This window comes from Anticarsia gemmatalis, chromosome 2 (genome assembly GCF_050436995.1).
Source record: "Anticarsia gemmatalis isolate Benzon Research Colony breed Stoneville strain chromosome 2, ilAntGemm2 primary, whole genome shotgun sequence".
Taxonomy (NCBI): domain Eukaryota; kingdom Metazoa; phylum Arthropoda; class Insecta; order Lepidoptera; family Erebidae; genus Anticarsia; species Anticarsia gemmatalis.
Window position 1 is genome coordinate 6,662,190 of NC_134746.1, and position 14,461 is coordinate 6,676,650.

General features: G+C 34.6%; 1 protein-coding gene across 16 annotated transcripts in view; it reads right to left on the reverse strand.

Moving 5' to 3' along the window:
* mtd (TLD domain-containing protein mustard) overlaps positions 1-14,461 on the reverse strand; it is a 98,188-nt gene that overhangs the window by 44,032 nt on the left and 39,695 nt on the right. The gene's annotated exons all lie outside the window — the stretch shown is intronic.

The window sequence follows — 14,461 nt, forward strand, 5'->3', positions numbered from 1 at the left end:
CTAATATGGAGATTGGAGGTGTGTCAAGAACTAGGCATGTAATGAGATAAACCAAAGACTTAAATCTGCCGTTTGTTGCGAACGTAATTTTATTAGATTACTTCGATATATTTGTTCGAATTTCATAAAATTATTGAGTCACTTCTCAGTAGTTTCTGTTTTTAATTCTCAACGGTATTTGTATAAATATTTATGAGGGAGCTTATTGCACTTTACACAGTACTCTATCTACAAGTTCAATGTCCACGAGTTATATTAACTCTCACATTTATATTATCAAGTGCACGTATGTAAATACTTTGATTATAATAATAATTAAAGCCAAGGCGGAACGGAACGTTTGCCGGAAATAATTTTATTACAAATAGGCGTGCAATTACACTTGGACGAAATAAATATGTACTAGGTTAATCTCGTTGCCTTCAAATTAGCATTTTTAATGATAGCCCAGCAATTATTATAAACATGTATGTTTATAACCGTACTATTACGAAGGCAAATCATAGAGTCGACATTCTTAAACAAACAACACAAAAAAAGTAAGTAGCTGCACATAATGTTATGTAGAATGCATACAGAAGTTCGTGTAGTGGGTTTTAGTGATGCAGAAAAACTTGTTTTTGATTTTATTTATCTGATTTTGACCGTGTCTTTACCCTTACTAAATACAACCTGCTCATTTGCATACTTTTGATAATCATATTTACGATACAATAACTATAAGAAATGCAGGGATTTGCTATAATTTTAGTAAGGTATTAATAGAACAAATCGTCACCTTAGTTCATTACCGAATCAATACCTAAAAATGGAACCGTTTCTTTTGTTATTCATGGAATATAACTTGAAATTTAACATAACTTCCGATATCCGGGGCGGTTGAGTATCGAAAATGATTCATAAGTTAAGGGTAAATTTAACGTACTATTAGTCAGAAAACAGTTTTATTGGTCAGACAGAATACGTCAGGCGGGATTAAACATTATCCAAGGTTTTCAAACCATGTCCATAGTTAGGGCGTCGAACTATAAAATGCATAAGTAATCGGTATTATCTATTGTCATAACCGTGGTGCGAGGAAGTAGAAGTAATCTACTAACCTATTCTGTGACGAGGTCATTGTACTGTTGCTGTGGTTTTGAAATGTGAACGAGCATAGTATACGCGCGCTCGCGCACGTACATCATGATTTCTACCATACTCCTACTAGTAACTAGATGTGTACTAATCATATTGTCGTAATACACGCAAATCGTAAGATTTTAATATTAAACCAAGGAAATTGAAATGAGCTACATCAAATAACTCAGTCCCTTGTTTAATCGTTAAAATGTTAGTCATTCCTGAGTGAAAGTTTTATTGCCACCTGATTCTAAAGATACAGATTTATTTGAATTTCTTAAAATCGTTTAGCATTGAAACGCTCAGATTTATAGCACTGAATTATTGATTGTTTGACTTTATTCAATGAATTGCCTTTATACATCACATGAATCACGTCTACTTAACGGACATTTGCAGGTGCAGGTATTCCAATGTTAGTGTCGAATTGAGGCAAAATTATTGACGTAAGTCATATTATTATATTGAATAGATTTCAACGCGTTGGTGACTTATTGTGATTTGTTTAATTCGGAGAAACACAGGAAAATAAAAGTTTTGAAATGTATTGTGTTTTATTTTCTCTATTTTGTGGAACACTGGTTAGTGCCAAAGTGGTGTTTTTATGATGTAAGAATTCTTTAAAATTCGCAGTTATAGCCTGGAACAGTGCCCGCGAATAAAATTTGCGATAGGTTTTAACCATTTTACATAAACATTGCATCACGTCTGTATACGTCGGAAGAGCCAACCAAACGCATTAATCAAATTTAATCAAGGCACAGCTTGATGTTATTTTGATTCTATGTTATTAGTAAAAAACTAGTAAAACACGATTCAAGTACTACATTTCAATGCGATGAGCGATGTAGGTTGTCGTTTATTATACTAGTGTTTCTTGTACACATTAATCTATTTAACAAATCCGAATTTATTTTCTTTCAGCAAGTACATGTATAATTATCAACACTCATCAGGCGTTATTTTTTGTACAATTTCAGGGACGTGGAGACAATTTTAGTTACGATTGTTGTAAATAAATAATGAGAGATGAGCATTGTAGAACTGTTGTAGTTTTTTAGACGGTATGGCGTCAAGGCAGACTCGCGCTACGTCAGTGGGTGTGACGCAGCGTGCGAGTTACACAAGCGTCGCCTGCGCCCGCGCCCGCGCCGCTTACACGCGCAACATACTTTATGTACCGTAAATTAAACGTTGCTCACGGGGACTTGTAGACCAACATGAAAACATACGTTTCGATGAGTTATTATTTTGTTTATACACACAGCCGATGTAGCAAAAACATATAAGTTTTCAAGATGAAATTGTGAACCATGAGATGACACCGCTCATTGGTCTGACTCGCGATATCAAATCATGATCTATTTTGATACCCACACGTGATGTATAATGGCCTATTAAATCAACAGCTACCGATATCTGTACAGTGAAGACAGATACAGACGTATCATTAGATAATGTATCTCGAGTAAAAACACGTATGACTCAATTGTCCTAAAATCACCGGAGCGCGTATCTCTTACGGCCGTACAATGTGGAGTACGCGTGTTTAACCAACGGAGTATAACTAATTATACCTACACAAATTATAATACATCGAAATGTTTGTTTTAGTTTTAGATGTACTATTCTAAATTACATATTTTTCATGAAATGATCTATACAACTTACGTCGAGAAAATATTACATTGCGTATTCTATATTTACCAGAAGCATTGCTAACTAGTGGTAATTTTAAGATTCTGATTGGTCGAGAGGATGAAATTGCTTCAGTATACAGTCGACATTTGTATCAAACATTAAAAATAATATGACTGACACACTTCTGGTCGACAGATAACATTATTTCGCTGTTTTGTGTTGCCGGAAATAAAAACTTTGCCTCATTAGCATGTTACTAGCCTAGACTCGTAAGCCTATAAGAGGTGATGAGGAGTTGAAAATATTACAATTAGTGCCAAGCAACGCTTGAAACCATATTTGGCACGTATCTATAAGACAGATTGGTAACAGATCACCTAACAACAAAACAGATTATAATATCATATCACAAATATCATTATTAGACAAGAAAATGATGAAGAATTAGGAATACTATTATAAATTATAAACAATGTAATTAATGTGTTTGTTTGAGCAGATAAATTGATCTTCAGCGCGGTGAGAAAGCAAACATATTTCGTACAAGAAGCTAATAAACGTAAATTATGCATGATGTAGGGTCATTTCGCCTGTTCGCGTCCATTTAGTGCAGTTAGCAAGTTTGAGGGAGAAAACAAAAATGTTGCAGCACTAGTTCCAATTAAAAAAATTATGTAATGTGGTGACTATATAGTCTAGTTTAATATTAACTTTCAGTTTCGTTTGTAACATCATGAGTTTTTTTTAAGAAAAGGCAAACCACAGAATTAGGCTTTTCACCTACTTTGCGTCCACAAAATCCAAATTGCGTCCACCCTGGGACTATTTCGCGTCCACCAGCTAAGAAAAGGTATGAGGGGGTGATATTATTAAAGAAATGTAAAGAAACACTAGATCTTATTAATTTATTTATTTAAGAACTAGCTGACCCGCGCAACTTCGCTTGCGTTACATGAGAGAATTTCCCCGTTTTTGTAACATTTTTCTCTGGCACTCTGCTCCTATTAGTCGTAGCGTGATGATATATAGCCTAAAGCCTTCCTCGATAAATGGGCTATCTAATACTGAAATAAGTTTTCAAATCGGACCAGTAGTTCCCGAGATTAGCGCGTTCAAACAAACACACAAACAATCAAACGAACAAACTCTTCAGCTTTATAATATTAGTATAGATAAAATATGTCTTTATAATGACATTATTGTTTCAAACTAACGCTTCCCCTCTTTATGCCAGTCATCAGTTGCGCGGGTCAGCTAGTCTCCGCCGCCGCGGCCGGCCCGTACCGTGCCGCAATACTAATATCGTGATATCTCCTAAACTATATGTCTAAATAACACACTGTAAACTGCAAAAATAATCTAAATTAAATGCTCGTGATGATGAACTTACTTATTTTGATAAGGATATATGTATTATTGGTTATATCACCAGTTAAACATCACCCAACGAATTAAATGTTTTTTTAATACAGAAAAGTAGTTTTTGTGACTTAAATAAAAAAGCTGGATATATGTCATCGCGGACTTTTTTGTAGAACTAATAAAGACCAATGTTTTTGCTATACATTGTTCTTACTTGTATCCAACGGTATAAGCGGCGCACGCACAAATGCAATCTTCAATTAGATTTTTTTTCTGACTTCTTGGACATAAATCGCTATAACTCAGCTAATATAGTTTCAATGTATTTCAATTATATATAAGAACCTTTCGGAGAAAATACTCTTTCTATTAGTGAAAACCGTATCAAAATCCGTTGCGTAGTTTTAAAGTTTTATGCATACGAAGGGACTACAGACAAAATGGGCGACTTTGTTTTATACTATGTAGTGATATACCTAATTATTAAAAAAATCTCTTGTACCTAAAACTTTTCCTGTTTTTGGACAGAAAGCAAAACCGCTTTCGTCTCCATTGAAAATTCATTTTGGATCACTTAAAATATCTTTCTGATACATACTTTCCAAATATTATTCAAGTTCTCTAAACCACAATCTGATTGATTCTTCTGTTACTAGGGCTCTAGCTTTATTAATGCCCTCCGCATTCTTAAGCGACTATTCTTTATTTCTGGCCAAAAAAAATTCAATCCACTTTGACCTGGACGGTCATCTTTGAATTTATTTTTAATCTCCCCGTCTCGAATGATTTTCTGAACAGTATCCAATAATTCCTGTTTTTTCACTGGGAATCCACATTGGGATATGTTGAGAAGCCATTCAACTACCTTTTTTTCACCATCTACACTTAGCGTTGGTTCTGGTCCCGGTTTCTTTACTCCATCTGGTCAGCGCCCACTGATTTTATCCAATATTGTGGTCTTGGGAATTCCATAATCTTTACATACTTGACTTACAGATTTCTTTTTCTTTCTTCAAATCTTCTTCTGTATAAGTTTCCTTTTCCTTCTTCTTGTTTGACTCTAAAGAAGTCATCTTAAACAGAAAAAAGAATTATAGAAAACATTTAATGGACCTACTAGATTTAAAATACTGAATAAAATAAAATATTAATATTTATCCTATTATCAGTATTTTACAAAAAATAAAGCGATTATTTAATAAAGACGGACGCCATTTGTTACAAGATTATAGCCTATAGGAATAGTGTGCGTCCACGTTTCGATCTATCTTTGTTACTTTTTCTACAATCGTAATAATGTGGACGCAAATTGGGTATTACAATTGTGTAACTTTAATGACAAAATGAACGAAAACCCAATTTGTTTTAATATTTTAATCACTTAAAAATAAACAACTAACTAAAACGTAAATGGATGAGTTCGCGTCCATCGTGGACGCAAAGTGGTAGTTTAATAAATTCAGTGTAGCACTTCGCGTCCACCCTGTTTTAACTATTTAATAGATAAAAAAAAGCAAATTAGTAATTAATATAATTAGTTTATGTTATGATTCATGTCTCGAAACATCTATGTGTCCTCAAGTTCACATAAAACATAAAGAGACTTACCGCCAAACGCACCGTTGCACACTATTTTTTTTACTAAAATCCCACACGTCCGCACTCCGTTGTTGAACAACCAAAATTAACTTTTTTTTTTACGGAGATTAATTAGGCACTCGGAGCTTTTGTCTATATGTGCGTGCTTCGTACAAATTGAGCTATTGACAGTTATAACATTCACGTTCATCAGTGTGATATTACATTTATTTGCAAGTATTTTTATAGGCAGGTTCGAAAAATGGACGCGATTTAGGCGATGGACGCGATAGGGCGAACTTACCCTAGTAGTTTTATACTATAAACCGTCACGTTTATCATGTACGTGGATTTTACAAGGTGTATTAAAGTTCATTGGCTTTCATATTAAAATTAATATCAACAAGGTTCTTTGGATCCAAACAAGAAAGTCAGAACAAACTGAGGATGACAATGCAGTCTCATGCTATGTTGTTGCAACTTAATAATTTGTTATTTCGTTACACAGTCGATACTTTATATATCCCATAATATAAGTGTAGAAGGTAACTCCATGCTGTCGGCCGGTGTTAAATGTTAGACGCTAGTTGACCCTAATGACTGCAATGGCCTTCTAGTGTGCGCGTATGTCCGATGAAACACACAACACACCTTATTGAAAGATCCCCGTATGCGCACTACATTATTTTACATTGTTGATACATATATGGCAGCACTACGCTATGTACTATACAGCTAAATATACATAGATAATCCTCACGAAATTTTCAGGTTACTACATTAAGTCCTTCTAAAGCAATTCAAACTTAGTTGACTATATTTAAATAAAGCAAGAACTTGAGAACAGAGCGCTACAAGGAAAAATAACCGATTTGAAGTTTAAAGAGATAATGTTTTTTATATCAGTTTGTCATAGTTCAATGACATGATGTTTTAAGAAACCAACACCAAGTCGAACGCATATTGATTGGTACCGCAATTTCGTATTATTCTCTCCCTTGGGGTTTTCTTATTTGATTTGGTACCATTCTCATTCTAATATCGAACAAAAATATGGTAGCACGACGTTACTGGGACGTGTTGATTGATATTTTCACAACAACGATAGCAGTGCTTTCTATTAATAGTGTCATCGGTTCCATGGTCCGTCACTGGCTGTTTGTTTAGTGGAAACGTCAACCGTCATCAAAGGCATGACGCGGGCCGGCTGGGCAGACGGCGAGAAGCCACACAACCTGTCAACGCCCAGTCTCGACGGGAAGGACATGTTTATTTTCATTGTTTTTATGCAAGGGGTTCATTAGGCGCTTTTGTCTACAGCTAAGAAGCGCGAAAAACAAAATTAGCTTTACAAACGATTTTAAGAGGTTTCGACTTTCACTTAAAGCATTAGTCATGTTCATTCATGAGCACTCCGCCACTTAAGTGGAACCAGGTTAAATAATGTTAGTTTTGTGAAACATTTGGATGCAAATAACGCGTGATATTCATTTACAAACGTCGCGAGGTGCGCACTGTACATCATGACTCGTTCGTTAATTGCGGAGCTTACAATTAGTTGAGTGCCATCCGCAAACGAGCGCAATTGGCGCAATGGGAAGGAAATGGACATCCATCCTCGAACACCTATATTATACGAGCACAAACACACTGATCATAGTACAGCTTCTGTGTACATGTCACATCACATGAGTCGAGTAAACAAATAATTTGTATAAACTAAGTATCAGGTGATTTAGGCGATTATACTGTCAATGTATCCTCACTCAGTACAGGAAATACTAATCATGCATAATCAATAGCAGCTAGTTTCCACATATTGAGTTGTTTTCATCACACTATGCCGTTAAATTGTACTTTACAATAATAATAATTGTACAGTACAGTAATGTTCTTATAAACCTAGCTTACAATTTCGTTTACTAATAAACCACGAATTTACATAAGTCATCTAATAATATTTGGTCTGAGAAAGATTATTAGCTAAAAGTAAAATTCCATAGAAATCACTGAAATGTTATTATGAAGTAAAGCTTTGCAGAAAGTATTGAAACATGGCTGTATTGAAGTACAGCGGTTATAAGTCGTGCATGACTCATTAAAATTAATTGCATCACTTGTCGTTGAAACCAGTCTAAAAATGGTATGTTGTAGTCCGTGCACTAAACGGTAGGCAATATAAATGAAAACGTGACCGCCGGAGACGATGCCGCGCCGGCACTGACAACGTTCAATAGATCTTAGAGACCACACACACTTACAAATACAATAACAAATATTATATTTTAGCATTTATACAACTTTCCCGTAATCTTTAAAGTTGCGATAGCGTTTATGGTTTTTATTTATCTAATACCGGATTGCACTATTCGTCATAAATTGTCATATACCTACTTAAAGATGCAATAAGTATATAATTTGCACCACATCATGTCGATACGACGCCTATAAGCAAAAGATGACATCATTGCAAATAATATCTAGAGCGATTTGGTAAAAAAATCTTGAAGCTGAGTGATATAGTTTGAAGGAATAACGCAATTGAAGTGCAACGAGTACCTCAAGTATACTGTGAGCGAGTGTTAATTTGCAATAAAATAAATACGAATGTATGGCTCAGTGTTGTCGTTGTAAGCAGTGCATGAATGTGACCGTCCTTGTACGAGACGACATTGTCACCGCACCGCGACCGCACTGCGCACACATCTGGGTCAGGTCTCTTTCCGCACTACATTCGGAAGTGGGCATTTATAGAAAACTAGAAACATTGAAACTGACACTCATCAGACACTATCAATGTCCATTTACGTACAAGGTAATGTGCAACGAGAATTAGCGAGTACGTGCCTTGTTACTCAATTTACTGCTCAGTAGTGCTCAGCGCGACAGAAAACATTGTAGGCGCAAAGAGAATAAAGGCTAATGTTTCGTGTAAACATTGTAATTTGTTGTGTTTACCCAAACCTATTTCTAGATTGTCTGGCGTCTGTGACCACTAACAACTGGCGGACTGAAATGAATTTTTCAACGATACAGATACATTGTATCAAAACCACAAATCGTTTATTGAGCTTCATGTGAACAATTCATGTGATCCTCCCGTCATTGGTGAACAGATTCGTGTGCATACAAATGAGACCGCTACTTTGTCTGATGACCCCGTTATACAGTGATACAGGGAGCGGGCTTATGGCGAATCAACTGGTACAATGAGGGATCCAAGTGAATAGCGATTTAATGCTGACTTATTATGAAATGTTTTTGATCACCCGAAATCGATTACAAGAGAGAAGGTTTAAATGAAGTAATAAATACTTTCTACATACGAATTCAAGTATCTGCACAAGAATAATGAGACTATTATTATTGTAAAACTGCCACATGTGCCAAATTGGTATTATATTTATTTGCAACGATTTCGTGGAACGGATCATTTAAATTCGTAGATCATCGCCAAGCACGAATTACACGTGAAAACTAAAAGCTGTTCAACAACACATTACCAAGGAGATATATTTTCATTTCATCGCTGACACCTGTTTTGGCGTGAAGATATGAAATACACAAACTCTATTTAAGTTGTATCTCAATCCTGTACTAATTCAATCACAAACTCTTAAGTGATTCTGACATAGATTCATGATTCAACAAATCAAAGTAACATTATATTTATATATCAGGTAAACGCAGAAGATAATTTATTATGGTCCTAATATAAGTTTTACATTTCTGCTATGATTAAGGCATTATTTTTCTTTTGTTGTATAGGTATTATTTTATTTATTCTATTAACTTCATGCCTAACAAATAATGTATTTATTTTACAGGGCGCACGTTATATGAATTCAGATTCATGTTTGATAAGTTCCATGCCACCGAACTTGCTTCAACGTAAAATTTACCTTTGATTTAAATGAATGTGTGTAAAATGTTAGATTCAATGGACATTACAAAATAAGGGACATAAAAATATTAAATTCATATAGAATGGATAAACGAGAGTGGGGTGAACACAAGTGGAAATAAGGATACAGTGGGAAGAGAAAAATCTCAGAAACCAACAAAGCGGAGACAATTTCGGTATGTGCGGAGAGCTGAGGATATTGCTATATTGTTTAATAGCTTTTGTTCCAGTGGGCCATACTCTCATTTTTTGGGTCCCCCTTGAGGCTACCCGGCTCGCCGACAGCCTATTCCCGAATAAATATGGCGATAAAAGTATTATTTATACAGAAAAAAGAGTTTTCAAATGTGTGAGACATTCGAGGGCACAGGCAGTGTCGGTTGAAAAAGCTCGCTACAAGCTATGATTATAATGAACACAAATAATGAACGAAATTTGAATTTGCTAAACATGTTTTGGGTTGGCACGTCTGTCGCCTGACACCAAAGCCCGCGGTGGGCGGGGTGATTACGTCAATTACTGGTCTTGGCTGTTGGCGACGACAACTTCAGATACGCCTTTAATGAACCATAGTAAATTATTACAATTCACAGCATTTTTCACGAGAATGTAATAATGTTGATATAAAAGGATATTAAAGAACATTAAAAGGCGCGGTCACGACAGTTTCATTGCTGTGAATTGAGCTATTGGCTCTTACAGACAAAATCCAATTAAGCTTTTTTCTTAATATTCATTAAGTATGGGAAATAACGACAGACCAGTGATTCATCTTATTTTCTTTAGCATGACAGATGGTCTTACTATAAACCATGCTTAAAATATTTAGATTTGGTGTGTTCGTCAAGTTTCTTCGGGTGTAAAAATCATAAAAAAAAGAAAAACAGGAGTAAATAAATCATTCCTGTTAGCACTATATTAGTAACAAGACCTGTACATTAATATCGTGCCGTAGGAAGGCGTATGATGGCAAAAACATCTAAAAAATAAAACGATTGCAGATTTTTTGTCAGAAGTGCGCACCTAACACATACTAATGAGCACTGGTACCGATTTACTTGTGAAACACATTTGCATCAGCTAATAAGAAATAAAGATGCTAGCAGCACTGCCAAGCTTCGCACAAGTGCAATGTATTAATCAATCGATATTTCTCTACATTTGTATATCACAGTGATAACTATATCAGTGTGTGTTGCCTCGAGACGAGGATAGTGCCTTTATTTTATGCAATTTAATGATGTAAACATAAATAAAATAACATCAGTATCACTATTATGCATTAGCATCGTAGTTAGCATAATGTTTTAATCCATTACATTAAAATTAATCTGATTCTAGCTGACACTAGTTTAGTGATAAATACCTAATGCACATGATGAACATCGAATCGAAGAAATACTACACCAGATTCATTATGTTCATAGGAACTTTTATCATAATATATGCAAACATAATATTTTTTGAAGATTTTAGAAATACTATCATATTAGATAATACAGCCAAAATAGTAACGGAAAAAATATGTATTATTGTTTAAGATCCAGGTACTGAAACTAGTAGACAAATAAACAGAAGATCATAAAAGAATATTAAAATCTGTCATTGTAGTAGCAAAAGTAAAATAGTGCTCTTTGCACACTAATTTCATGTGGACAGTCCTCATGAAATTTCAATTCTATTTGAAAAGTAAAATAAAGGAAAACATATGATGTCACAAGTATTTTAGTAACAATGTAGGTATAGTGGATGCACTAGGATAGCGAGACAGATGCGAGACGCTTGTTTTTGTCTCTGAATAGTTTTTAATAACAACATGATGTAGTTGGGAAGCGAGGCGACCGCATGGACTTCTGGCTACTCGCCAGCCTTGAGATATAAATCGCACACTATCTCAAGGTTCATGTTTTCAAAAAAACAGTTCAAGTCCAGCGGTGGGCGTATCAAGTTGTGCATATGTTAAGCGAAGGCCGGAGGTTTTATTATGTGCAATATAAAATATATAAGTAATACTATGTATGCCAAAACCACAACCTTAAAGTATGAGCGCTTCTTTTATAAATGTGTCTAGAACTTTTTATGAAACTTTATAACAAGAACAATCTGCGATAGTCCGTACATATTGTGTAGACATTTTATCTTGAAATTAAATCTGGTTTGTGCATTACTCATCGATTCCAACGAAGCAATACTGGTCAAAAATCTAATCCTCGTACGACCAGAAAGGTCGTTTCGTTCGGCTAGTTTATCAGGTGACAGCTAAAAGCTTAAGTTAACAACTTCCTGACCTTGCGATGAATATGTTCACATTCGCGCATTAGTCATATCACTTCCTAATGTAAATAACAACTGATTTCTTCACGTGACAGTCTTAAATGTAACATTAGATAATATTTAGCTTAAAGTTGTAAAAGTTTTTGAATAAAACCTGCACAAACAGTACAATAATGAGCATGTAGCAGGAGTGGGTGCGCTACTCACAACCGATGATTTAACTTCAGTTTTGAATTTAAATGAAAATAATACATTATTAATTTAAAAAATGTAGGTTACATATATAATTCATTTAAGTTTTATTACAACGCGGCGACGGCGGCGGTCATTCATAAAATGTGTTTTATGAGGGATAATTTACAAAAAATTGAAGCTTTTGAAGGCAATTAATATGGCTATTCCCGCGATTTATTTTTGTAATTACGTTGGCGGTTTCCCAAAATTCCTGTAAATGCAGAAACTTACATACGGACTCGTCATTTATATTTCAGTATCAAACATTTTATTGTTACAAATGCACGAATATGTCGTTTTTGCATTCACCTACAATGACAAAGTTGCTATAATAAAGGTAAATTATAATAATGAATACTGCATCATAAAGTTAATTTGCTTGTTTAGAAATATCTGCCCTGAGTTTAAAATGAATCAACAGAGTTTTCATAAAATACAAAATCATGTCGCAGCAGAAAGTAAATTTTCCAGATGTTTTATATTACAAACGTTTTACGTTAATTTGACAGTATTAATCAATCAATGACTTTATGCTCTATAAAGACGACCGTGTGGGTTATACGAATGCGCAATTATAATTTCATACTTGCAAATGAACTAAAATTTAAGTCGAGAATATTCCAAATATCAAGTGTTAACATATTTATGTGGCCGGCTGTTTCCGGTAATAATATAAGATGTTAAACGTCAATTCAGTACTACGGAGGTCGTAACTGTAAAACACGCGTATTTAACTCTATTAACAAAGACAATGTATGATACAACACACATGAGACAAAGGGTTTTCTTATAACATACAAATGCAAAGGTGAACGCACGATCGCGGAAGCTACGTGGAGGCTGTACAGACGCGAGCATGATGAAACCACCTTGTTCTATGACGTACAGTGTCTCCAACGGGACACAACACAAACATCATACTCCATGCTAATCATTTAATTCAGATTTCCGCATGATTATTATGTAGTCACTTAGTAAGTACATAATATCAACGCCTACCCTTAACCTTTTACTTATGTTTGCCATTTAAACTGGACTGTCCACAATTGGTCGCTGCCAGTAATGGGTTAGTTTGCGGAACATAATCATAACCTAGCGTGGGTTGATATTAGAGGTCGATGTATATTCACAACATCGATTGCAGGCTTCAGATAAGTCTGAATTTCATCTCGGTTCACAAAATGAACGTTCTTTGTATGTGATGCCACGTATACTTTAACAAAAACAACGAAAGCGAAAAACCAGAACCGGACATTTGAAACAATGTGGCTTACATACAAATTACGGGTACTATAATACAGATGTTGGTTTATGAGAAAGTAGAATGTTTGTATGTAATGTTAACGTTGGCAACATTTGAGGGACTTTTGTCATAATAAGATTCGAAGTACAAACATAAAGTTTGTATAACAAATTGTGTGTAAGGTAAGAAAGATCGGGAAGTCAAGGTGAAAACGATTGATGTATTTTGCACGCGTACTTCATATATACATTCGTACTTAGGTACCAATAAATTTGACACGCTTTGCCGGAGATGATCCAAAGAAATCGTGATCAAATACTAACACTAATAGAATAGCTACACGGTCGTCACTAAGGTTAACGTTAGTGGACAAGGCACAGCAATATTGATATGTACACAAATTATGATAGGTTTATTGAACTAATTATTGTGTACACCGAAATCTTTATTATAGTATAGTTAGAGACCTAGCGTTAGCGGCAACTTTGAATGATGGCATACTTCATATTCGTTTATTTTTCTAAGGACAATGATACTTGCGCAATGGTAAACAAAGATATTTATAAAGTTTCAATCTTGATGAAAGTTTAAACCTTGATGTACATAATCTAGTGGCTTATCTTTGGTCGTAATTCCCCTTCGCACGTATCGTCTGAATATCTTAATTTTTGACTGATGTTTTCAGGTCACCATATTTTGCTTTGATTGTTACTTCACGATGTTTTTTCGTGGTTAGGTGCTAATAATAATTATAATAAATATATAAATCTACATCCGATTCAAATGTTAGCATCTCGATGTTATTATATGGATTGTTTTTTTCTATTATTTAACAATGAGTATTCTAGATACGAAACTGCGTAATCTCAGTGAATTTACATTACAAATGAAAGCGATAAAATCTAAATTAATTTCTGATATCGCTAGTTTACTTTAAAACGATAACGCATAAGCGTTAACAGTTATTACTTGAATACAAATGTTAGAAAATATACTGCATCACGTGCGTGAATACCCGTCACGATTATGTAAAAAATGTTCACAAAAAATTACTTTTAGAATAAATAAATATATTATCAGTAGTGCAAAACAAACAATGAAGA